Source organism: Myotis yumanensis, unplaced genomic scaffold (assembly GCF_028538775.1).
Source record: "Myotis yumanensis isolate MYYU_CA2020_CCGP unplaced genomic scaffold, mMyoYum1.0.hap1 SCAF_13, whole genome shotgun sequence".
In the NCBI taxonomy this organism is placed as follows: domain Eukaryota; kingdom Metazoa; phylum Chordata; class Mammalia; order Chiroptera; family Vespertilionidae; genus Myotis; species Myotis yumanensis.
In genome coordinates, this window is record NW_027223764.1 from 51,185,033 (window position 1) to 51,209,916 (window position 24,884).

Genomic DNA, 24,884 nt, shown 5'->3' on the forward strand with positions numbered 1-24,884 from the left:
ATTTGGCTAGGTAAGGTTGCTCACCTGATGAATCAATGAGACCTATACATTTCCTCATTTGTTACCAGATTCATCTTCCTCTATTGTATCTGCTTAGCTTACACATCTGCTGAGACTGGCTGTGCCCCCAGTGCCTGCAGTGTACAGGCAGCCTCCTCACACTGGCGTTCGGGATCCTCTGTGATATGGTACCCACCTGCCTCTCTCACACTGCCAAGCCCATAGTCTGTAACTTGGGCTCCAGCTAAGCCAAGTCCCCTGCTGTTCTGCATCCTGGCTCTGTGCTTTCCCCTCCTCCCTGCCTGGGCAGGGTCACTATGGGATGCAATTCTCCTCCCTTCTCTGTGTAAACATGGTCCATGTTTAAGCCCTTGGCTCCCCTCCCCTCCTTCCAGAACAGTTACTGCGGAGGCATCAGAATAATCCCTTTACCCTGTAAACTGGCTGGATCCTTTCTCTGCATCTGTAGGACAGTGAAGTGTGGAGCTCCCGCTGTGTGTGTGGAGGGCCCTGAATTCTGATTCGTACATACCATTATGCCATCTTGGTCTTCAGTGTGATAACTAGTATCTCTGAGCCTCAGCTTTCTCATCTGTGAAACCGAGGCAATGATATATGTGTTATAGGGTTTGCTATGATTAAGATGATATGTGAGTCTACAGAGAACAAATTGATGGTTGCCAGATGGGAGGGGGGTTGGGGAGAAGGGTAAAAAAGGTGAAGGGATTATGATGTACAAATTGCCAGTTATAAAAACTGTCACAAGGATGTAAAGTACAACATAGGGACTATAGGCAATAATATTGTAATAACTATGTATGCTGTCAGATGGGTATTAGACGTATCAGGGTGATCACTTCATAAATTATGTAAATGTCTAATCACTATGTTGTATACCTGAAACTAATATAATATTGTATGTCAACTGTAATTGAAAAATAAAAAGAATTAAAGAGATTAGAGATTATATCTGAGTCATATATAGCATAGTACTTGGGCCATAATACGTGTCAAGAAATCACAGTTCCATGATTTTTATTAAATGTCATTGTTATCTTCTATTGTGATTTATTTAAACATAATCTTTCCTTAGCCTTGGGCTCTTTGAAGGCATAACCTGAAGTGGGGTTGTCTTTTTGTCCTCAGAGAGCTCAGCAGAGTTTCTAATAAAATATTAATCTTTATCTTTTTAATACTACAATGATGCTGTCATCTCAGCCCAGTTTCTTTCATCAGATCGACCAGAGCTGGATGAGCTGTCTGTGCATCTTCGTTAATGATGGTGTGACCTCCGCTTCAGCTGTCCTTTAGGTGGCAATGGCTCTGGCCTCCTTTTCTGAAGCGACCGGCTGGGCCTTGGCACTCGTGACTCTTGGGGAGTGTGATGGTTGTGAGGGTTTTCAGGGTGATGGCAGGCATGGTTTCCTTTGGCTGGGTTACACAAGGAACATGTCAGGAGCATGTGTCCACCTGCGTCTAGTCATCATCAGACAGGTGGACTTTGAAGCTTATCTAGAGAGTTGCTGTTGGCTGGATCTACTCGGAGATGCTTCTCTAGGTGATTCTGGAAAACCTCTCATGGCTGGAAATCAACTCTTTAGAATCCGGCCTCCCAACCTGGCCATTCTGGTTCTATGGACTTTTGCATCCTGCTGGCGTCTTCAGTTCTTCATGCTCCGAAGCAGTGTGTCTGAAGGGACCTCTCATGGAGTCCACCTGTTGCCATTGATTCTGTGTGACTTGTTAGCATTGTTGAATCTTTCTGAGTCTCAGTTTCCTCATCTGGGAAAATGGTACTAGTACTGTCTACCTCTAGGACTATTGGAAGGGATAAAGGATGCAAAAAGTGTTATGTGCTAGAACAACGTGCATATCATAAAAGACCCGATGGGTATGAATTATTGCTTCCACACGTCCTCGCTTTCCTCACATGGGGCCATCTGAGACATAAGCCTACTCAAACGCACAAGCAAATATCGCAAATACAGCTGGCCTTTTTCATTTAAACATCTCTGCTTTTTAAAAGCCATAGCATGGCAAACTGTTTTTACAGAGAAGCACATTTTATAATCTCGTGGATATTTACCACTTTAAGGACTATTGGTGGGGAAAAGCTTCATGTATCTGAAGGAAAAACCTGCATCTTGTTTAAAACATGTATTTGTGAAATCTCAAGGCTCAACTCACAACTTTCTAAAAGTGAGAGGAGAGCTTGAGGGAAATAATGAAAAATATAAGTAGAACACTTTCCAAAAACTCACCCCAAAACTATTGAAAGAAATGCATCAGTGTTTAAAACTAATTTTGAATAACTGGGACATTCTGAACTGTTATTATTGATTCTTTTGGAAATCAAAAGTTACATTTTAAAGAGAAAAAAAAAAAATACATGAGTGTGACCATCTTTATGATCAAAGTTAATATCTTTAGAAATGGTTATAATTGTATTTTATTATATACACATTATATGTTTCTATGCCTTTTATTTTCCTTTTTACATACAATGTATACATTTTATTAACAGTGAACATCTTCTCCATGGGCCCACCCAGACATACAGGACCCAGACACAAATGCAGCACAGCCCCTAGCCTCTCGCTCTGACTCCCATAGGCTGAGCATTTGTGAGGTCACAGGGCCTTTCATGTTACAGATGATGGAGCGGCTCGCCCTGACCATGAATTCCACATGTACCTGCGTGCACTGTCCCCGGAAGCCGGTCATGCCCAGCACCTTGGTGACTTTGGTTGGCTAGATAGGTTGCACACGACTCGTGTTCTTGACAGCTTCGCACGGGTAGGGCGGAAAGCTGTTTACATGCATCTTAAAACACTGTAAGATCCAGTCCTGAGAGCACTGCTACCTTCTGAGTTAGAAGTTTCTGGGATGGTTCTATTGCTATGGATTTTGGTCAACTTTATGCCTAGATTTTCTGAGATCTCTGGAAATAAGTTTGCTTTTTGAAAAAAAAATCTAATACTTTGTCAAAAGGGTAGTTAAAATTAATACCACATACTTAGGATGGTGGCAGGATATTTTATTACATTAAAATGAAAATTTATTGTTTGGGAAACAGTTTTCCCCCTCGGAGAGGTCAGGGCATTTTATAAAAGTGTTCAAATTTTTAATGAGACTACATAGGCCTCTTATGTTTTCTTCTTTGGGAGTCATAACACAATCTGAGGAAATGAGTTCTTAATTACCAAATAGATTCATATGTGCTCATGTAAAATAAATTTCATTATGCTTTAAACAACTAGTAGACAAGAATTAAATTGAACAAGATTGTGGTTGTGCTTGAAAATAGTGGTGATTACTTTCATAAATGGTGATTCATCCCTATCTTGAACCTACTTACATTGTTAATTTATTGCTTCTAAGTAACAGAGATGCCTGTGAGTCCAGTGTAGGGGGGAGTGGATACAGGGAGAGTACAAATTTAGAAAGTGCTTCTTGCTTTAGTTAATCAGTTTTAGATGATCTGGTCACATGGTCCTTCTTGAAGTATTAACTCCCTTGCTACTACCTCTTCTAAATATATTTTGTTGGGAACATAGTCATGCCTAACCCAGCAATGAGACTTTGTCTCAACTTATCATCGTGAAAATTGGTTGGGAAGATGCTAGATGATAAACAATCAAATTTATCTTTGTTTCTAACGAACTAAGTATATTTTTGTTTACTAAGTATTTATAATGCTTTGGAACTTGGTTTACATGTGCTTGTAAAATACACCTATTTCCATTCATCAGTAAATTTTATGTAATATAGAAAAAAGTTTTAATATATATTTTTCCATTTATTTTCCTCCAAATCCTATGAAATGGTCATTCTTATTCCCATTTGGACAGAAAACAACTGTGACATTCAGGAAAGTTAGGGGCACACAGAGGGTACATATACGGCTTCATTTTCTACCCTATAGGCTACAGCATGTCAGTGCAGAATTGTATGCATGGGGTGACATGGTCAAGTTTGTGGTTTAGATGGATTCCCCTTGGGAGAAATGTGAATGGTCTATTGATGAGATCAAAGACTGGAGCCAAAACCAGTCATCCTTGGCTCTCACTTTGCTATACTGGCCCACAACCGTGCATCGGGCAAGCTGTTAGTTGTTTCTACCTCCCTAGCTTGACCTTTTTTTTTTTTAAATCAAATACAAAACTGATTTATTTCTATGCATGAGAGTGAGGATTAGGATGCTAGATAAAAAGGAACACAGTCTTCTGTCGAAGGGAGATCAAGATTTTTAAGTTGCTTTCTTTGGAACCTACTGCAATGGGAAGACTTGCTGAGATACTTCAGCTGTTAAGTATCTTTACATAACTCAGTGATGGCGAACCTTTTGAGCTCGGCATGTCAGCATTTTGAAAAACCCTAATTTAACTCTGGTGCTGTGTCACATATAGAAATTTTTTGATATTTGCAACCATAGTAAAACAAAGACTTATATTTTTGATATTTATTTTATATATTTAAATGCCATTTAACAAAGAAAAATCAACCAAAAAAATGAGCTTGCATGTCACCTCTGACACACGTGTCATAGGTTCATCATCACTGACCTAACTCTTTAGTAGGCATTTCAAAGGGGCCTTCCTGCTGAGCCAGCTCCTCTAATTCCTTTTGAAAGCCAAGCTGGGTTCCAGAAAGCCCTGTTCCTCTTCTGTTTACCCTTGAACTTGCCCATGAAGGGTAAGCGGTCAGTTTATTATTCTCAGAAGCCAAGATCTTTAGGTGTTGCAGGAGCTGGTTTAGCATGTTCTCCAGCTGCAGAGCTTCCTAACTGTCCTCCTTACTTCTACCCTTGCTTTTTCTAACTAAACCCAGCAGTGTGACCCTTTCAAAATGTAAGAGGTATCATATCTCTGCTCTGCTCCAACCTTACTTACCATGGTTCTTCCACTGGCTACAAAGTCCCACGTGATTTAGAGATTTCCCTTCCCTCCTGCCCTTCCCCACTTGCTTGTTCACTGGGAACACCAGCCGTCTGGCACTTTCTTTAACATGCCAGTGATGCGCTCACCTCCAGTCTCTGCCCTGGCTGTTTCGTCTACTCAAAATACTCAGATGGATATCAACAAAGTACGTTTCCCCACTTCCTCAACTCTCTAATGAAATGTCATCTTCTCAACGAGAAGGGAGCTCACTGTTTAAATTGTGGCCTATTACCTCCCCTGCTTCCGTTTCTTCTTATACTAATTTACTATTTCTTTATTTTATAGTCCTATCACCTTCTAATAAACTATGCAGCTGACTTATTTGTTCTTTGTTTTATTGTTTATTGTCTGCCTCTACCCATTGCAATGTGAATTTCATGACGAGAGGGATCTTCTTTACCCATTTGATTCATTGATGTATTTTGAGTACCTAAAACAGTGTCTGGCATAAAGTATATTCTTAAAAGTGACTTGCTGATTGAATGAATACATTGCATGTTGAGGGAAGGGAAGAGGGAAGATAACTAGACATAGGTTGTTTGACGAACTATATGAACATGTAGAATGGCTTTTAAAATATGAAGTTTAAAATAATGCTTTTGCCCATTTTCAGATAATTCTAAGATTCAGGGAGGACCTATAAATTATCCCTAAAAAGTAATATGCTTTAGCTCAGGCAGTTTGGGCCTCCTTGGTTGTCAGTTCAGGTGGAATCTTTTCCTGTGTGTGCACTTTTCTGTTCATTTTCCATGATACAAGAGACAAGGGTCCATTTGAAACCGACTTCTGCATCAGTTCATATTGATGTGAACTTCTCTGGGATAGATACACAGTGACCCTTGAACAACATGGGTTTGAATTGCATGGGTCCACTTATGCACAGAATTTTTTCAGTAAATATACAGTTGGCTCTCCATATCCCTTGATTTTGCATCCCCGGATTCAACCAACCGTGGATCAAAAACCAGTGTTTTCTCTCCCTGGATGGGAACCTGCAGGAGCATAGTTCTCGGGGTATGCATTGTTCTGTGCCATTTCATATAAGGGATTGGAGCATGTGCAGATTAATATTCGAAACCTGAAAGCCTCTTGAATAGATTCTTTCCTGTGATCATTCCAGAGTAAAGTTGAATTAAACAGAAAATATTATTAGAATAATTTACTTACCAAAACTTCCAAAATAAGTATATAGCAGTGGGCAAAAGTAAGGTATATTATCAGCCACCTTAAAGATAAATCATAAGTAAGGATATTAAATAATAATAAGACAAATAGCACAAATAAATAGTACAATAAGTTATAAATAATAACACAAGAATAAGTATGCAACTGTAAACCTACTTTTGCATACCCCTCTGATTACTTACTAATCTTACATCTGTAGCAAGCACTGGCAATTGAGTATGAAATTTGGTTAATAAGTAACTTAAAATAAAATCTTGAATCAATGCATTGTAATATGATAATTTCTGTTGCAAAATTACACAAAATTTATTCTTGTTCTACCAGAATAAAGGTATTCTGCTTTTTTCCTCTTTTAACGTAATTTCAATTTGTGAGTTTGTTTAGATATCTATACATATAAAAGCCAAGTGACCAGAACGACTGGAATGACCGGAATGACCAGTCACTATGACATGCACTGCGGTGGCCAACCGGCCAGATTGGGGCCCCAATTGGCCCCCCCAAACCTCCTGCAGCCCCTCCTCCCAGCTGGCCTAGCCCCCGATTGGCCCCCCACACCCCGATTTGGGGCGGGCCCCTCCCCCCAGCCAGCCCGACCCCCAATCAGCATCTCCCACCCTGATCGGGGATGGGGCCAGCGGCCAACTTCCCATGGCCCCTCCCCCCCGTATGGCCTGGCCCCAATTGGCTCTGATCGGGGCTGGGCCGGCCAGCTGCCACTCATGCCTAAATTCATGCACCAGGTCTCTAGTTTAATATAATACCCTGGCAAATGTTATATAGAAAGTCCAAACTAAAACTACACTGTTTCTCATTTTTTCTGCTCTGAATCAGAAAACAATTCTCCTTGAACAAATTCCTATTATAATGAAAACAAAGATCATGTTCTAAAAACATATTTATGCTACTCTTTGAAGAAAGCTTCTATGACTGTCCTTCAGATGCATACATTTATAAAAGGAAAAGATAACAGAGAAAAGATAAAAGAAAATAAGAAAAAGAAAGGAGAAGAGAAAGGATACGGGAGAAGGGACAGGGAGGAGAGGGGAAGATAAAGGAATATGTATGTTGCTCCCCAAGTGCCCTATTTTCTATGCATAATAAAGCTAAAAAGAGTTTTAGCCTTGCTTTCTAAACTCAGAAAATTAAAATGTTCTTCATGTATTAATTAAGTTTTCTGATTTTGGAAAAATCCTATTACCCAAATTAAAAGGCTAAGAAAAATGCCTTTTCACTTAACTGTTAGGTTGACCAGTTCTTTCATGTGGTAAAATCTGCATTCATAAAGCTGCACACATGCTCTTGGGTACATGTGGGGTTGGGGCCCAGTGGAGTTCCCCTGTCTGGTTTTAGGAGGAGCTTATGATAACAGCATTGTGAAGCCGTTAGTAACTCAGACAAGCATTTCCCTTTGTTTGGAGCCCTTAGGAAAACCTTTTTTTAAAGTTGCACACATGCAGTGTTTGCAGACTTGAACATCTCTTTTTCGGTAAACTCACCCGCCTTGCAATACTCCCAACCTGTATTTCCCTCTTGCCACTTCACTTCCCCTTAATAGGACAAAACATTCCTTATTATATAAAATAAGGACAATTGTGACTAACAAGACTTCACATCCACCTGCAATTCACGTCTGCAGTTGCCAAATATGTTCTTGCGTCTGTGGATAAACTGTTACTCCAGGGACCTCATTACCTCAGGCCTGGCTGGCATAGCTCAAGTGTCTCCAGAAAGTCAAATGGCCTCGTCTTTGGGTCTTCAGAGGCTTCCTGTCCCTCTCCAATATTTGTCTCACCTTCCGATTCCTGTCTTATTCATCCATAATGAACCCTGCTACCCACTCTCCACACCTGTGTTGGTTGGGAAGATGAAATGTGGTGCACAATTACCAGTATTTATTTTTATTTTTTATTTTTTTAAATATATTTTGTTGATTTTTTACAGAGAGGAAGGGAGAGAGATAGAGAGTTAGAAACATCGATGAGAGAGAAACATCGATCAGCTGCCTCCTGCACACTCCCCACTGGGGATGTGCCCGAAACCAAGGTACATGCCCTTGACCGGAATCGAACCTGGGACCCTTGAGTCCGCAGGCCGACGCTCTATCTGCTGAGCCAAACAGGTTAGGGCACCAGTATTTATTTAAAAGTAGAGGACAGTTGGGGCTCAGTGTCTGTGTAGTTACCCTAGTAAGTTTGTGCTCTTTCCCATTAGGTACAATGGTATACTTCTAGCTTGTGCTCCTTTTATGAAATGTGCATTGCATCTCTGACTCACCAGACTTTGGGGCTTTCTGCACCTTCAAGTCAAACCACTTGAGTGTGTCTTACAAAGACACGCCCTCCCTGCACCCGGGGTAGAATGGAGAAACACTTTCTTTCTGGAATGTGCCACTGTGGCTCACACAGGCAACAGGGTGAGGAGAAGGTCACATTTCCAGATATTTCCACTACCCTGCTAAGTATCCAAGGGATTTAACACTTAAAATTCATAATTATGCACAGTCAGAATGGGAACATTTGGAAAGTGATACAACAAAGTCCAGGTTGAGAGCTCAGATGATTTTGGAGTAAGAAAAAACCCCATGATATGGAATCCCGTGGCAGAATAGACCTCCCAAGTCACCTGACTCAGCAGGGTACTCGTAGAAATGATGCCACAAGTAAAGCAACCTCAGCAATCGTTCTCCTTAATTGTAGCATTCCCCGTGCCTCACGGTGTGGTTCTTCACCAGCCCAGGCCCTCAGGAGACATTTGGGGGAATTTAAACCTGCATGTCAAACCTGAGCCACTCAGGTGCCTGTGACTGTCATTGGAGCTAAGAAATCAGCAATCTTTCTTGTAAACCCGAGGGTCATACTATTCAGCTACGTACATCTTTGCTGCCATTGGTTTGATATCCTTACGTTTTTAGCAATTCCATTAGAACAGTATTTACTCCAGGGGACCACATAGTCTCCATGCTGTTTTTAATCCTGTTTTGTATGTTTTGAAGAATAGACTTAATTTTATCCTACATATGAGGTGTGGGATCATTTTGGATATTCTAGTAGTTATCAAAGTTCTCCACCATCAGGAAAGGAGTAGAGAGCAGGGGTTAAGCAGAAGTTGAAAAAACTCTTTGAGTATGTTACTTAGTATTTATGAACCCAAGTATATTTAATTAGTGGTGGTGATAATCTTGAAATGCCAAGTTTTTGAGAGTGGTATTAGTACATCAGTGGTAACTTGTGCTGTTACACAACTGTTAGTACCCATCTTCTACATTCTACTGTTGTGGCCAAGAAGCATGAAGATGGACATCCATGCCAACTTTGTTCCTAACATTTCTGTTAAATAGTTAAATGGTCCCTTGTACACACAAACCTAACAATTCTAATGCTTTTATGCTCTAAATCATTTGAAAAGATATATGATGTTGGCTTCACTGAACCACATCAAAACATTCCAGAAATGGGTCTTTTATACATTCTCAGTCCTTCTTTCCTCCTTCCCACCAGCGACTATGCATGCAAGAAAACAATTTTGAATTGCTTTCACCTCTTTTTGTCTCTCCCAAGTCTGCATGGTAAATGCATTATTTGTTCATTCTTTAAAGAAAAATGTTGAGTTCTTAGTAAGTGCCAGGCTTTATGAATGTATGCTTGGGAGAGGAGGAAAGAAATGGTGTTATTTACTCATAGTTATATGTACCCCTATATTCATATCAGTGTTATTTATAATAGCTTACATCTGGAAACAGCTCAAGGGCCCATCAGCAGATGAGTGGATAAAAAACTGTAGTACATTTACACAATGGAGTACTATTTGGCTGTGAAAAAGAAGACAGCATGGATGGACCTGGAGAATAATATGCTAAGTGAAATGAGGCAGTAAGAGAAAGACAAATACCATATGATCTCATTAATATGTGGAATCTAATGAACAAAATAAGCTGATGAACAAAGTAGAGCCAGAGACATGGATACATGGGACACACTGACAGATGTCAGAGGGAGGTGGGTGGGGCAGATGGAATGAAGAAGGTGAAGAGAATAGACAAAGAACATATTCATAGCCCATGGATACAGACAACAATGAGGTGATGGGCAGAGGTTGGGGAGAATGGGGTCTTGGTGGAGGGAGATAAAGTGGGTGAAATTGGGAGATATCTGTAATATGTCAACAATAAAAATAAAATGTAATTAAAAAACATTTTGTTTGGTTTATGGAAAATAATGAGTGTGTGATGGAGAGATGATATGTGGGGGCAAGTGAAATAGTGTTTAGTTAGAAAGGAATCATAATAGTCCCAGAAAGAGATTTGAGATGTAATTTGAAGAGAGAAGAACTGGGTCATGTTGGTGAGTTGCAGGTGTAGAGGAGAGAGGGCGAGATGAAGACTTCCTGTTTTCTGGCAAGAGTATCTGGGTGGGTGCTCTTGTGTTCAGTCAGGAGCACTGGGAGATGAGGAGGTCTGTGGGTTAAGTCGTGACTTTGGAAGTATGTTTGAGTCTTATATAAGATATATAAATGGAAATGTCAAATAGGCAACTAGCGGTATGAGTCCTGATCCAAAAGAATTCTGGAGGTGACAAACACTGGAGACTCTATATGCAATAAATGATATTTAACCTAGTTTCTGACAGTATCTAGGATAGAATATAGATTGGGAAGAGGGTGGGCTCCGGGACTGGGCCCAGATGGTCCTCAGCTGTGGTGAAGCAGAGGAGGGCAAGGCAGGAACATCAGCTGTGGTGAAGCAGAGGAGGGCAAGGCAGGAACATGTGACTCAGACTGGCGTGGTGAGGTTGCAGGCAAAGAAGGAGACTGTGCTGTTTCAAAGCCAAGAAAGAGATGCGTGTATTTTAAGAATGACAAATTGGCCGATCAAATTGAAGGCTATTTCAAGGCAGAGAAAGATGATTGGAACATATCCATTGGATTTGGCAACATGCGGTTTGCTTGTGGCCATTGCAAGAGAAGATTTAGTGCAGTGGTTGGGGCAGAGGCCAGGTTGCAGGGACCTGAATAGCTAATGGAAAGTGAAAAAGTGGAGGGGGAGTTTGTTGACATATCTTTTTGAGAAGTTTGGTTGAGAGGGACAGCAGAGAAAGGGGGTGGTTGGAGGAGGGCATATGGAGTTAAAGGAAGTCGTTTTGCTTTAAAAAAGCGATACACTAGAGCAGCATTTACAAGCTGAAGTTTGTGAAACATTAGTGTCCTTAAAATAATTTTGGGTTGCAGTCGTCATTTAAAAAGTAGCTAAATTAAAAGAGAACATAGAATACTAATCTCATATGGTAAAGGTAAGGATTTTATGGAATATATTACTATGCCATAATTATAAATAGTTACATATTTACACACAAATATTGGATTATAATATAAAATATTTTCCCCAATGTGGATCACAGTCTAAAAAGTTTGGGAGCTGCCACACTAGGAAATACTTGCACGGTGAAGGGGATAATCGAATGGAAAGACAGGGACTGATGATACAGGAAAAGGGGAAGACCAAAGGGTAGAGTTCTTGAGCAGGAATGGGGAACTCTTCACTCAATTCTTTTGTCTTTTCTCATCCACTCATCCTATGGCTTCCAGAAGCAGTTCTCACCCTGAGCATCAATAAACCAGTCCCATAGTTTTGCAGGGATGTATCGTAGGGTTGAGAGAACTGTGCCTTTGTCAACAGCAGCAATGATTTGTCATAGGCACTGTGTTAGGGACTTGTTTCCCCCAAATTCATACGTGGAGTTGCTGTAACTCCCAGTACTTCAATATGTGACTGAATTTGGAGACGGAATTTCTAAAGAGGTAATAAAGTGAAAATTAATCATCATCCAGTATGACTTTTGGATTTAGTTTGGACATAGACACACACAGAGGGAAGACCATGTGTAGATACAGAGAGAAGACGACATCTATAAGGCAAGGAGAGAGTCCTCAGAAGAAACCAAGCCTGCCAACACTTGATCTTGGACTTCGAGCCTCCAGAATTGCGAGAAGATAAATTTCTGTTTTTTTTAAGCCCCTCAGGCAGTGGTATTTTGTTATGGCAGCTGTAGCAGACTGTCTGCTGTCTCATTTGATGTCTTCTGACTGCTTCTACACTGAGGTGTGGAAGAGTCAGATCAGAAATGCCTGGTAGAGGTGAGAAAGCTGAGGTGTAGGGATAAGAAATGACTTACCCAAGTTTAAGAATGAAAATAGCTAGTAAGTGGAAATGAAATTTTGTAAATCTTGCCCGATGTGTTTTCCATGACAAAGGCTATGTAACAGGACTTCTGAACCTGCTATACCTATACAGTAGATGTGACTATTTGCTGGTCCATTTGTTAGGACCAAAAGCTACACTTCTCTGCAAATGTAGGTTCTGACATTTTGTGAACTAAGATTAAACATTTAAAAACTTCAGAAAGTCCAAAGATGACATATATTAACATTTAAAAATTATCGCTTTTATGTAGCCCATGAAATTATACAGCCCAATGAACATTTGAAAGTTTTAGCCTCTTAATGAGACATGAGAAAACTTGACCAGTGTGTGGGAAAGAAGAGAGCTGATTTTCTCTAACCTTAATGAGCTATGACATTTCCCAAAACAAGCGCTGGGGACTCTCTCAATAAAGTCATCATCGACCTGTTGTTCCTTTGGTTGCCTGCTACAAACACACAGAGTCAGTAACGTCAGTAAAGTTGCCATCCATGTTCCTCCATTTATCCGGTCCATTTTCCCTTTACGCTGGTGAATAAGATGCGCCTTCAGAACATTTGCGAGTGAATGAAAAGGAAATGTGTGTAGTATGTGGAGAGTGAGTCATCCTTCAGTGTATTGAGCATCCTTATGTATGTCACCTGATGTAAAGGTGTAAGAGTCTTTCCAGGGTACAAACCTAAAGATCAAATTGCTCAGTTGCAAGCCGTGTCTGTGTTTAGCTGTGTAAAGTCAAATAGATCTCCAGTTTATACTCCTCTCTATGATGCATTTGATCCTGTTTCCCCATAATCTATAGCTGATATATTGATTTTTTTTTTTTACAATCAAATAAGCATTTTATGACAGCTGGCTATTGTAAGATTGTTACTGATTGACTACTTTTTTATCTTTAATTTCTTTATTGGTTAAGGTATTACAAGTGTGTCCTCATCCCCCCCAATTAACCCCCAACCTCCCCCCTCCACACTCATGCTTTCATCCCCCTGTTGTCCATGTCCATTGGTTTGGCTTATATGCACGCATACAAGTCCTTTGGTTGATCTCTTCCCCTTACCCCCACCCTCCCCTACTTTCCCTCAGGAGATTGATAGTCTGATCGCTGTTTCTCTGTCTTTGAATCTGTCCCTGTTCATCAGTCAATGTTGTTCTCTATATTCCACAAATGAGTGAGATCTGATTGACTACTTTTATACGTTTATAGGCCATTGAAGTTTCTTCTCACTTCAATTGCCAGTTCATATAATTAGCCTATTTTTTAAAATTTGTCTTCTCTTGCAAATCAATTTGTACATGTTCCTTTTGTTCATTGTATAACATTCCTTTTATTAGTTGTATGGATTGCAAACATATTTTCCCCAGAAGTAAGTTTCTTTTTCTTTGCATGTGACTGGTTTTATCTTATAAAACTTTTCAGTATTAATGGGTTCTGGAATGTTTATTTTTTCTTTTATAGTTTTCCTTTGTTTGTGTTTCTATCTTGATCTCATCAATATATTCCCTATGTTATACTCTTAACATTTATATATTTATTTATCTGATTTAAGTTATTAATCCAACATAAATTTATTTCTTTTTTTATTGTTTGGAGAGAAGTAGAGATCTGATTTTTTCCCTTTCTCCATATGGATAGCTAGTTATTCCTGCACCATTCTTTGAATAGTCTATCTTTTGCTCACAAATTTGTAGCCTATTATATTTGAAGTCACAGAGAAACATGAATGTATTTTAAAGGTATTTACAGTATCCTGTAACTTTGCTTTATTTGTCTATCCTTTCAGCTGTGTACACTGTTTAATCTCTGTAGCTTTATAGTAATACCTGATAAAAGTTAAAATGTGTCACCTCTTCTTCTTTTACTTTAAAATTACCTTGACGGATATTGACCTGTAACTCACCCATAAATATTTTAGCATGAAGTTTTACATTGCATGAAAACACTGATACACTGATAGGATTTTGATTGAAATTGCTTTGAATTTATAGATTATGTATGGCCTTTCTGGATTTCAGGTATATTAACATGATATATTTCTCATTTATTTGTTTTCTTTTATGACATTTAGTAAATTATATTATTTTACTGTAACATCTTTTACATGTTTCTTAGTTTAGTGCTATTATTATTAATTTATCTTTACTATGTAGTTTGGAAGGTCAGGAAAAGACATTGAACTTTACTTAGATGACAAAAGTGAGAGGCAGGCAAAGTGCTCCAAAGAGCGTGATAGCTGTTGTAAACAGAGTTGTTGTAAAAAGAGTGTTCAATGAAAAGCTAAATGCCATGTAAGTTAGATAAGCATACTAATGCAAAAATATAAAAATCATTAAGGGAAACAAATGCCTATTGAGTACCCCTATCTGTAAGATAGTTTATATATCACTGAGTTCTTCCCTGGTCAGTGAGGGGGATGAAACCTACTGAAGGCAAGGGCCAAGGCACTTGGCACAAAGCCACTCAGTGTGATGGCTGCTTGTGTTTTGCCTCATCCACAGTCCTGCCACCCAGTGTCCCATCATCCTTGTTCTGGATCCGTCTCTGGTCGTCCCTTTATTTTGACTTCCATTTTCCCTCTGCAATCATGAAGAACAAAATTTAATAAATCACAAAAAGCATTCATGATTTAAAAAATAATCGGACACACTAACATCACCAAGAATAATCCAAGGCAGTATTGGCTGTGTGAGCATTTTGGCAAGTTGATGGTTTTAAGGCAACCTCTCAAGCAGTTTCCAATGTAAGGCACGTGCTTGCCTCGCCCTGTCTCCTGACAAAGAGGAGCCCATGGGAAGCTCTGTGTGTCAGCCCCACACATGAAATGCTGCAGCCTGAAGTTTTCTTCTTCAGGTTCAAGTATGAAGTTGATTTTGAAATTTACTGGTTTAGGTTGGATGTGCTACTACTCCCAGATGTATCAACTATGCATTTTCTCTAAAAACCATATTACTATGTTGCCTTTATTCATCAATGATACTTGAATAGAAGGAAGTAATAAAATATTAATATCCATTTATTCATATGAGGAACAGTAATGTAGAAATTTCTGATATGTAAAGTGAGATGTATTGATTCTAAAAATAAGAAAACTCGGAATGACAAGCCTGCACAAGCTGGGGTTCTCCATTACCCGAGGTGCGCCTGCGTTGTATTCTGCACCTGAGATGGAAGACGAGGCTCTGTCTTTTTATTTCCCCTCGAAATCAGATGCAGGGTTCTTCAGGTCTTTAGGGACTTCAGGAAGTCAAGCATTTTACCAAACACATGTGTTCGGTGTGTGAACAGAGGCCTGGTGGGCTGGACGGCTCTGTGTGCAGAGATTTGGGTCCTATTCTGACATCTCTTCATTTGGGGCAGCCTCCACCAAAGCCCATCTTCACTCAGGCCCTGGCAGGTGGGAAGGCGCCTTACGTGCATGGTAGAGGCTCATCACACTCAGGGAAGCTGGTCCAGCTGGCCAGTGTGCAGCAGTTCACAAGAAAATGCTTGTTCTCCTAATAGAGTCTTATTGGGAATTTGGAAAGGGGAGCTCCTTTTTTTCTAGGGGACAGTATTGTGCATTGATGAAGGGGAGTGATAAAGTGCTGGGTCCGACTGTTCAGCCCACCGAGGCCTCTTTTGAACATTTGCTTGGTGGAGGACCAATGACAACCCATTTACTAGGGAGGCCCCGAGACACAGGGCAGAGTAGAAGCACAGCAAGAATCTTAATTCTGACCCAGGCATACCACCAGTTGCTATGAGCTGCCCTGTTTTTGGAGTTTTTTCATTGATCAACAGGAGAAGGAGAAGCTATGCTTGTTTGTTTTCTCTCTGCCATGGAGAAGTACAGACAACAGGGCTCAGACAGGTGAGGTCTGAGGCGTAGGGTGGCTCCGCCCACACCACTGGGCGTCCATGAATCATTAACTGCGAGATGATTCCCTAAGGTTCTTCCAGGCACATGGTGAGGGGGTTTCCATACACTTTATGTAGATTTAACCATCAAGTGATATTATAATAATAAACTAGTTTACTCCATTTGACAGATGAGGAACCTGAGTCTTGGGGCAGGTAAGACATTGGCCAATGTCATAAATAGGTGTGGTATTGGGGAGACAGAATATCTAAACCCAGGAGTCTAACTGAAAATGTGTGCTGGGAACCACTCTGCCATGCAACTTGATTTTTTCAAATTGAATATTTTATTAACATAGTAGCTGTCTTTGTAACATGTGTACACACAATCGCACACTCAGAGTGATCTGCTTGGGGGTTAAAAAGTCTACATGTGCCTGAGGGATAAATGAAAAAAAAAATGTTTTAGATGTAGGTTTTTAGTATCATAGGCGATTATGTCCACATCACTAACAAAGCTATCACCAAAATCTGGTCTAGAAAACAGTTTGAGAGGGAAAGAAAAAAATCTTGGGGAAAATTCAACAGTGGCACAGCAGAGCTCTCAATATAGAAAGCTGACGAAATGTGGAATTGGCCAGATATAGAGAGAGGTTTGTCAATGGGCAGACAGTAGAGAAGGTGGTATGAAAGAGGCATCTGCAGTCATTCTTCCTCACAGTATTGTGCAGAGTCATCAAGAAAGCCAATAGTCTTTCCCTGGCACCAGTTTCAGAACTTTTCCAATTGCAGAGGCCTTACCCTCATCTCTTAGGGAAATCGACCCATCTGAGGGATGTCTTTAAAGGTCTCAAGGCAGATGGGTCCTGCTGTCCTTATTTGAGCAATGCAGACTTGACCTTGTTTCAAAGTATGAATCCTGGAAGAATCTCTTCTTCAGTTTTTTTCAGTTAGATTTTGAGGTTTTCACCTGGGGCTACAGAATCAGTCTCTACATCCTCAGAAAGGATCCCATCTGTGATTGTTTGGCATCGTCACAAGCTGCTGGCCTTTGTGGATCCATCCCGACACCAGCTCTCCCAGGACCACAGTGCCTGTGTCCTGTATTGATCCACAGTTGGTAGCCCTATTGGTCCATCAACTGATCTATTGAAGTTTGGCAAATTATCCAGATATGGAATAAATGGTATTCCAATGTACCGAGGACAGATGTCTGATTGCTTTTTAAGATTTGCTCAAGTCACTCCTGAGCAAGGCATAAAGGGAATGTTCATTTTGGGATTGAAGCCAACTTTTTTCATCTTCATATCTCTCATTTCTCCAACTCACTGTTGGATCACCCATCTCATTAGTAAGCACAATTAAGTTTTTTACACCTGCTGTCTTTGCCAGCATCATGTGTTCTGTTGTCTGCCCTCCCTTTTCAAGTTCAGGTTCAGAATCCCTTTCCTGGTAGAGATGACCAGTACAGCCAGCTCAGGCTCAGGAGGACCACCCTCACATTTGAGACAAAACTCCTGTGGCTGGGGCATCTGGAATTGTGAAATGCTTTTCTGTTTCAAAATGGTCACAACCCACTTCTCCTGTTTTACCCTTGCTCGTTCTTCCCAATCTGTGTCTAAGTCCCAAGACCATTTCCAAGTTTCTGTTTTCCTCTTTGGCTTCTTTTTCATATTTCTCAGGTGTCCTTTTGTCAACCATTCCAGTCAGAGGCGTTCTTTGTCCTCCAGTGTCTGATCTGCCAGCACGTGCCCAAAGAATGCCACGCTCGCATTCTCCTTTGGAGGAGGCCCTGGTGGGGCAAACACAGGTGTAGGTTTCCTCTTCTCCACACGTGCCAACACTTGTTATTCCTTATCGTGTTGAAGTGATATCTCATTGTGGTTTTGAACTGCATTTCCCTGATGATTAGTGATGTTGAGGGTCTTTTCATGTACCTGTTGGCCATCTGTATGTCTTCTTTGGAAAACTGTATTCAGATCCTCTGCCCATTTTTAAATCAAATTGTTTGTTTCTTTGTTGTTGAATTATATGAACTCTTTATATTATTTGGATATTAAATCCTTATTAAGTATGCGATTTGGACATATTTTCTCTCATTTGGTAGGTTGCCTTTTCATTTTGTTGATGAGTTTCTTTGCTGTGAAGAAGTTTTAGTTTGATGTAGGCCTACTTTTTTATTTTTTCTTTTGTTGCCTTTGATATTGCTGTCAAACCTGAAGAATCATTTTCAAGACCAATGTCAGTCTCATTTTCTTTCATGTCGCTGTCTAGTTTCCCCATCACCACTCACTGAAGAAACTGTTCTTTCCCCATTGCATTTTCTTCAGAGCTGGTGTGTGAGGGTGTGTGTGTGTGTGTGTGTGTGTGTGTGTGTGTGTGTGTGTTAAACATCTCTGTTCTTTCTGCAGTTGTTGAAAGTGCCTCCTTAAAATAAACAAAGCATGATAGAATTGCTAAACATAATAGTAGTATTTATTGAGCTCCTATGGGCCAAGCATTATTCTCTGTAACTTTTCATGTATTATCTCATGTAATCCTCACATAAGTCCTATGAACCACAGAGAATTAAGTGTCTTGCCTAGGATCATAATATAAGCAAGAAAGATCTGGACTGGGCTGGAAGAATTAGCCTAATGTTGGTAAGTATTGGGGATGACATATAACAGGTGGGTGGAGCTGATCTACAACCTGACAGAAGGAGCATGAAGGTTGTAAGTTCTGGGAGGAGATCTCAGTCCTGGGCAGCAGTGGGAAACCAGAGATGTATGCAGAGGAGAAGAGGAGCTTAGATATAGCTGGTCAGAGGGAGAAGAGAGGAAGAGACTGGAGAGATTCTAGAAGGTAGAATATCCAGACCAATGAGTGAGGAGCAAAGATGAAGAGTGGGAGAGAAGGGCAGTGTGCATTCTGTGTAAATGAAAAGAATGGATTCTCTTGCAAGCTTTTAGAGATCTCTAATCCACAAATAGGAAATGTAGGAATTGATCTATTTTCTTTAAGCCAAGCATATTTCTCAGTATATGGTGTCCAAAGTTTCTCTCTAGAGTCTGCATTGGAATCATCATATGGTTTGAGACACTCCCTTCCGGGTGAGGGCAACAGCGCAGTAGTCAGCATTGCCTTAAAATGTGAAGGAGGAACAGGTGAAAATTCTCACGTGGGTTCTGTGGAGAGGAGAGTATGACAGTTAATTAATGCAGCACCAGATTAATCTGTCACAAGATTTTGAAGGCACTGCTTTGAAACATGTCATTTCGCTTAACAGACTTTCCTAGATTTTCTCAGGGAAGATCTCTGTGAATTGATTATTGAGAGTTCAATATAGATTTGAGAATATTACTGTGTGAAAAAAAAGCCAGGGAACAAATTTTGTCTTCGCTCTTTACCAGCTATATGATACTGAGTAAATAATGTTATTTTCTGAACTGCAGTGTTTTATCTGTGAATTGAATGGGGAGTGTAAGATGGGAGATGCCAGGGAAGTGAGTTAAGGCCAGAGGAATAAAGACATCATTTGCCGTATTTCAGTTTTCCTCAAAATGTAGACACAGAACAAATCTTAATTTTTTAGTAGAAGAGCCACATAATCAAACTTGTGTTTTAGAAAGATGATTGGAAATGGTGTCAAGGATGGATTGGAGGGAGAAAAGTTGAGGACACTTTCATAGTTTATTTTTTTGATACTTAACATCTTTTTTTCTTGTAGTTATTTGCAAATCATATATTTGATGAAGTATCTGTTCATGTAGCTTTTTCTTTTACTATGGTAAAATACACATTATATAAAATGTGCTATCTTCATCACATTCTTTTGTTAATCCCCACCTGAGGAAATTTTTTTCCCATTGATTTTTAGAGCTAACAGAAGGGAGGGGCGGGGGAGAGAGAGAGAGTCATATTGATTGTGTGTCACCTGTACATGCTCCGACCAGGGCTGGGATCAACCCCGCAACCCAGGTACATGCCCTGACCGGATTCAAACCTGTGACCTTTCACTGTGCCAAACTGGCTAGGACTTAAACACTTATAAGTGTATAGTTTAGTGGCATTAAACACATGCATAACACTGTGCAACCATCTATCTTCATAACTTTCATCTTGTAAAACTGAAGCTCTATTCCAGTTAAACTATAACTACCCGCCCCTACGCTCACCCCTAAAAGTCACCTTTCTAGTCTCTGTCTTTATGATTTCGACTACTCTAAGCACCTCATGGAAGTGGGGTTGTACAGTACCTGTCTGTTCCTAACTTACTTATTTCACAAAGCACGTCCTCAACTTTCATCCTTGTTGCAGCTTGTGTCAGAATTCCCTCCTTTTTTAAGGCGGAAGAGTATTTCACTGTGTGCTTAGAACACATGTTGCTTTTCTAGTCATCTGTTGATGAACACTTGGTTGCTTTCACGTTTTAGCTCTTGTGAACAATGCTGCTGTGCACATGGGTGTACAAGTATCTCTTCAAGATTTTGCTTTCAATTTGTTTGGGATTCCAGAAGTGGGATTGCTAGATCACATGGTAATTCTATTTTTAAACTTTGAGGAACTGCCATACCATTTCTCCAGTAGCTAGAGCAGTTGGCATTCTCACCAGCAGTGCTCAAGGGTTCCACATCTTTGTGAACACTTGTTAGTTTTCATGTTTTTGGTAGTATCTATCCTGATGGCTGTGAGAGACACTTGTGTGTTTTCAAGTGAAAGGTGATGAGGGCCAAGGTGAGGCATAGCCATGGGAAATAAAAGGTGGGGAACTCAGGGGGGAGATTTTGGGAAAGTGCAAGCAATTGAGTTTGTTGACCGAATAGTCTCATATGAGAGGATGAATTATATGTTCAACTTTGAAATTTTGACAAGTGTCCAATTTTGACAAAAGTGGTATCGTTAGAAACAGGTAGGACATAAAAGGTGGAGAATAGGATTTTTTTGAGGGGCACTTTAATATTTATTAATTTATTGATATTTATACAGATTTTCAAAGGAAGAACTTTGTTGAAGCACAGTTATATATTTTTAAAAATTTCAGGTTTGTAGAAAAAAGTTTTACCTTCTGGAGAACTGTAAATTGTGATTACAGTGGGGCCTTGACTTACGAGTGTCCCGACTAACGAGTTTTTCGAGATACGAGCCATCTCTCGGCCGATTTTTTGCTTTGAGTTGCGAGCTAAAATTTGGGTTACGAGCCAGCTTCAGATACCCCACCACTAGTTGGCGCAGGGAACATCACAGTGAACGCCACAACATCAGCCCAGCATCACGTGTCTCGCTCATTCACTTTTTGATTTGACGTACGAGTAATTTGAGTTACGAGCTCCATCATGGAATGAATTAAACTCGTAAGTCAAGGCCCCACTGTATATGTTTTACTGAAAGTATCAGTTAGAAAACAGCATAAGATGTTGCTTGCAATTACTTTAACAAAATAATAACATATTTGTAGAATATTTTATAAATTGCAAGTCTCCTTTATATAAACTGTCTTTAATATTTGAAAATATTCATGATACTTTTATTTAATGATATCCATCAAATCCCTTTTGAGTACCCACTGGGACCAGGAACTGTCCCGGGCTCTGGAGACATACCCCGCTCTCACAGAGCATAGATTCTAGGGATAAGTCCCCGAGTTCAGGTATCCATAACAGGAATTCTTGACTTGGGTCCTGGCAAGGATTTGGGGATAAGGAGGTTCTACGATCCCAGTAAAATTTCCAAGAAGAGATTTTTATCAGATTTTCAAAGACGTCTATAATTCTAAACTGGTTAGGACCCATCGTCTTCAAGTTAACTGACCTGCCCAAGGCCCCAGGAATCAAGTGGCCACCCGGGTCTTCGGCCATCGGTTTCATGCACTCCGCAGGGCCATGCTGCTGGTCAGCATTAATTGTGCCATCCTGCTCTAAAGAATGATCCACATTCCCATGATTTTATAGATCATTTAATATTCTTATTGTAAAAGTGACTTCGATACTTAATGGATTTTCTAAGGCAGTAGACTGGCATTAGTTTCTTAGAGCTTTTGACACACTGCCAGCTCTGCTGGGGGTGAAGCAGGGTCCCTGTGTCTTTGTTGGAGAGGAGCATGACAAGGCTCCTGAAGAAACACCAGTGGCTTTTCTTTGATTGTCTTGAGGAAGCAGAAACGTGTGCCATTCCTAAGAAGATCGTCAGCCCTGGATTGTAGGACACAGACCAGTGCCTTGGAAATGGCCTCCATGACTTACTGCAGCGGGGGCTTGGAGCTCTGTGGTGAAACAGCCTTTACATTTACACACTCCCACCTGACCTTGGGTCAGGGCATTTCCAATCAATTGAGAAGTGCAGCAAGTGGAACCACAGTGCTGGTGAGCTCTCATAGCATGCGGAGCAAGGCTGCCTGGGACTGAGTGACATGGGGACTCTATTGATTTTCTAGGTGCTTTGCCACCTACTCCTAAACTCGGGGTCTTGGAATTAAGTCAGTTGCCAGAGATGGTACCAAGGACAAAAGGAAAGCCTAAATAAGCCTAGATATTATAGGTTAAAATGGAATCCCTCCACCCCCGACCCCAGAAATAAAGTATTTTTTCCTGGAAAAATAAAGTAGAGAAATTTGCTTACAGGCTATCTAGTATCTTAGCAATGAACGGAAATTAGGCAGAAATATTTAAGCAGGAATTAGCTTTGTAGTTTATAGCACTGCCCTAGCAGAACATCAATCAAAATGCACCTGAATAGTCCCACCTTCTAAAACATTTTCTGAAGCCAAATTTAACTTTGTTCAGGGATAATAAAGAATCTCTAATTTGTTTATTGAATCCTCAGGAGTTTTGCTACTCTGATTACCAAGCATTGAAGCAATAATTTGTTGTTGAATCAGGAAAACAAGAAGATAATTTTATATCAGCCTGATGAGGTTGTTTACTGAAACTCTAACAAGCTGTTGGGGCATGCATGCCTCTGTGTGTGTGTATGTGTGTGTGTGTGTGTGTGTGTGTGTGCGCACACACACATGCTTCCTTTGACTTAGGGTTAAGTCTTTCTTTTTTGAAGTAATAATTTTAGACAATGCTTGGTTGGCAAATGTGATTCCTGACCTGTGGCTTTTTTCCAAATTCTTGTCTTTTGAGTCTAGCTAAAAAGCTGCAATGTTTGCATGAGGTGTTTTTTATTTTTTGTTTTGTTTTGTTTTTTTCCTTCTCACTTTAATTATAGTATTTTCTGAAAGAGAGCATGACCTTTGAATATCCATCATTTTGAATAATTGGGGAGGCAGTGTGTATTAAAATACATTTCATTTTCAAAACTGAGTTCTCAGCTGCTACAGTGGTGTGTGCATTTTTGGGGACACCCTGTATTTAGCCATCTGGTAAGACTCAAGTGTTCTGAGCACTTACACTGTGACTGTGCTCTGCTGCTTTCCAGTGTTTGGAGATTTAGACAAGCAGATTGTGGTCCAGGTTTATCAAGGTGACTGTACTCTGTGTGGGGAGGTTGGAGATCAAGGGCTAATTAACACAAGGAACTGAATGAAAGTCTCACTAATTGAGGAGGAGGGGACAGTCTTATCCTGCAGAAGGCACCTGGGGATCTTAATGGGGAGAAGGCCTGTCGATTAAGATAAGCAGATAGAAATGTTAGTACTCCCTCATTGAATCAGCCTTATTTCATGGTGAGAGAATATTTTGATTCTGAAAGCTGTCAGCCAGTGCAAGAAAGGCACTGCCTAGGTCACAGTTCACCTCAGTATTTGTGGTGTTTCCTCATTATTGGGGTGGCTTCTTAAAAGGATTTCCTTATGAAGTTTCCTGTCTTTAAGTTGAGACCTAAAGTATCAATGGATGCTGCCTTTTAAGGAGGAAAATCATAAAATCAACTGAGCACTTAAATTTTACTAACCTATGCTGAGAAGCACTATAAGCATAAAAGCCACATTGACATTCAAACTTTTGGCACCAAAAAAACCAAAACCAAAACCAAAAACCAAAACACACACACACACACACACACACACACACACATAAAAAATAACAACAACACATGGATTTAAAGTTTCATTTCATTTTTATATTGAATTCAGGTTTAAATGATAATACTTTTATATATTGTGTTAAGTAAAATATATTATTAAAATTAATTTCACCTCTGTCTTTTGCCTTCTTTGACAAGGCTGCCAGAAATTTTTAAATTAAGTAGGTGCTCTCATTATTAATATTTGCTTGGGAAGTGCTGCCTTAGATGATGCTTCTGGAACTGTTGTTATAAGAATTCTGTGTAAGATAAGAGGATTAACCCAGGCAATAAAGCAGAATCCAAGTGTGTGCCCTGCAGGGACTGGGCTCAGCCCCAGCTCTGACCATCACTCCTCCACGACACGGTCACTTTCCCTGCCTTGGCTGAGGTTTTCTCATCTGAACAATGAGGGAAGGATTCAAAGGTGGAAGATCTGGATGTCCCTTTTCACAATAAATCCAGCTATTCAGCTGTCTTCAGGGGGACAGTCTCCCCAAAGCCTAGCAGATGAAACAGTCTTTCTCATTCCAGCCCTTCCTGTAGTTCAGAGGTGAGGTTGTAATTACTGTCCTCGGGAGCTTCCTCCCCCAGCCTGAGGCCGGAGCGTAGCATCTTTCAATCTGTTCAGCTCTGAGGGAAGCAAATGAATATGTTGTGATTTACACGGATCGGCAGTGATATTTTGCAAGCAAATTTCCAGCACTCTTTGAAAATGGTCAGATATGCCTAAAAGTCAATG

The 24,884-nt window shown here is 40.3% G+C and overlaps 1 protein-coding gene and 1 pseudogene across 4 annotated transcripts in view; one reads left to right on the forward strand and one right to left on the reverse strand.

Annotated features, from left to right (window-relative positions):
• The window catches only part of NRG3 (neuregulin 3), a 1,067,761-nt gene that overhangs the window by 119,339 nt on the left and 923,538 nt on the right, over nt 1–24,884 (forward strand). The gene's annotated exons all lie outside the window — the stretch shown is intronic.
• On the reverse strand, nt 17,062–18,439 carry LOC139022149 (eukaryotic peptide chain release factor GTP-binding subunit ERF3A pseudogene; annotated as a pseudogene).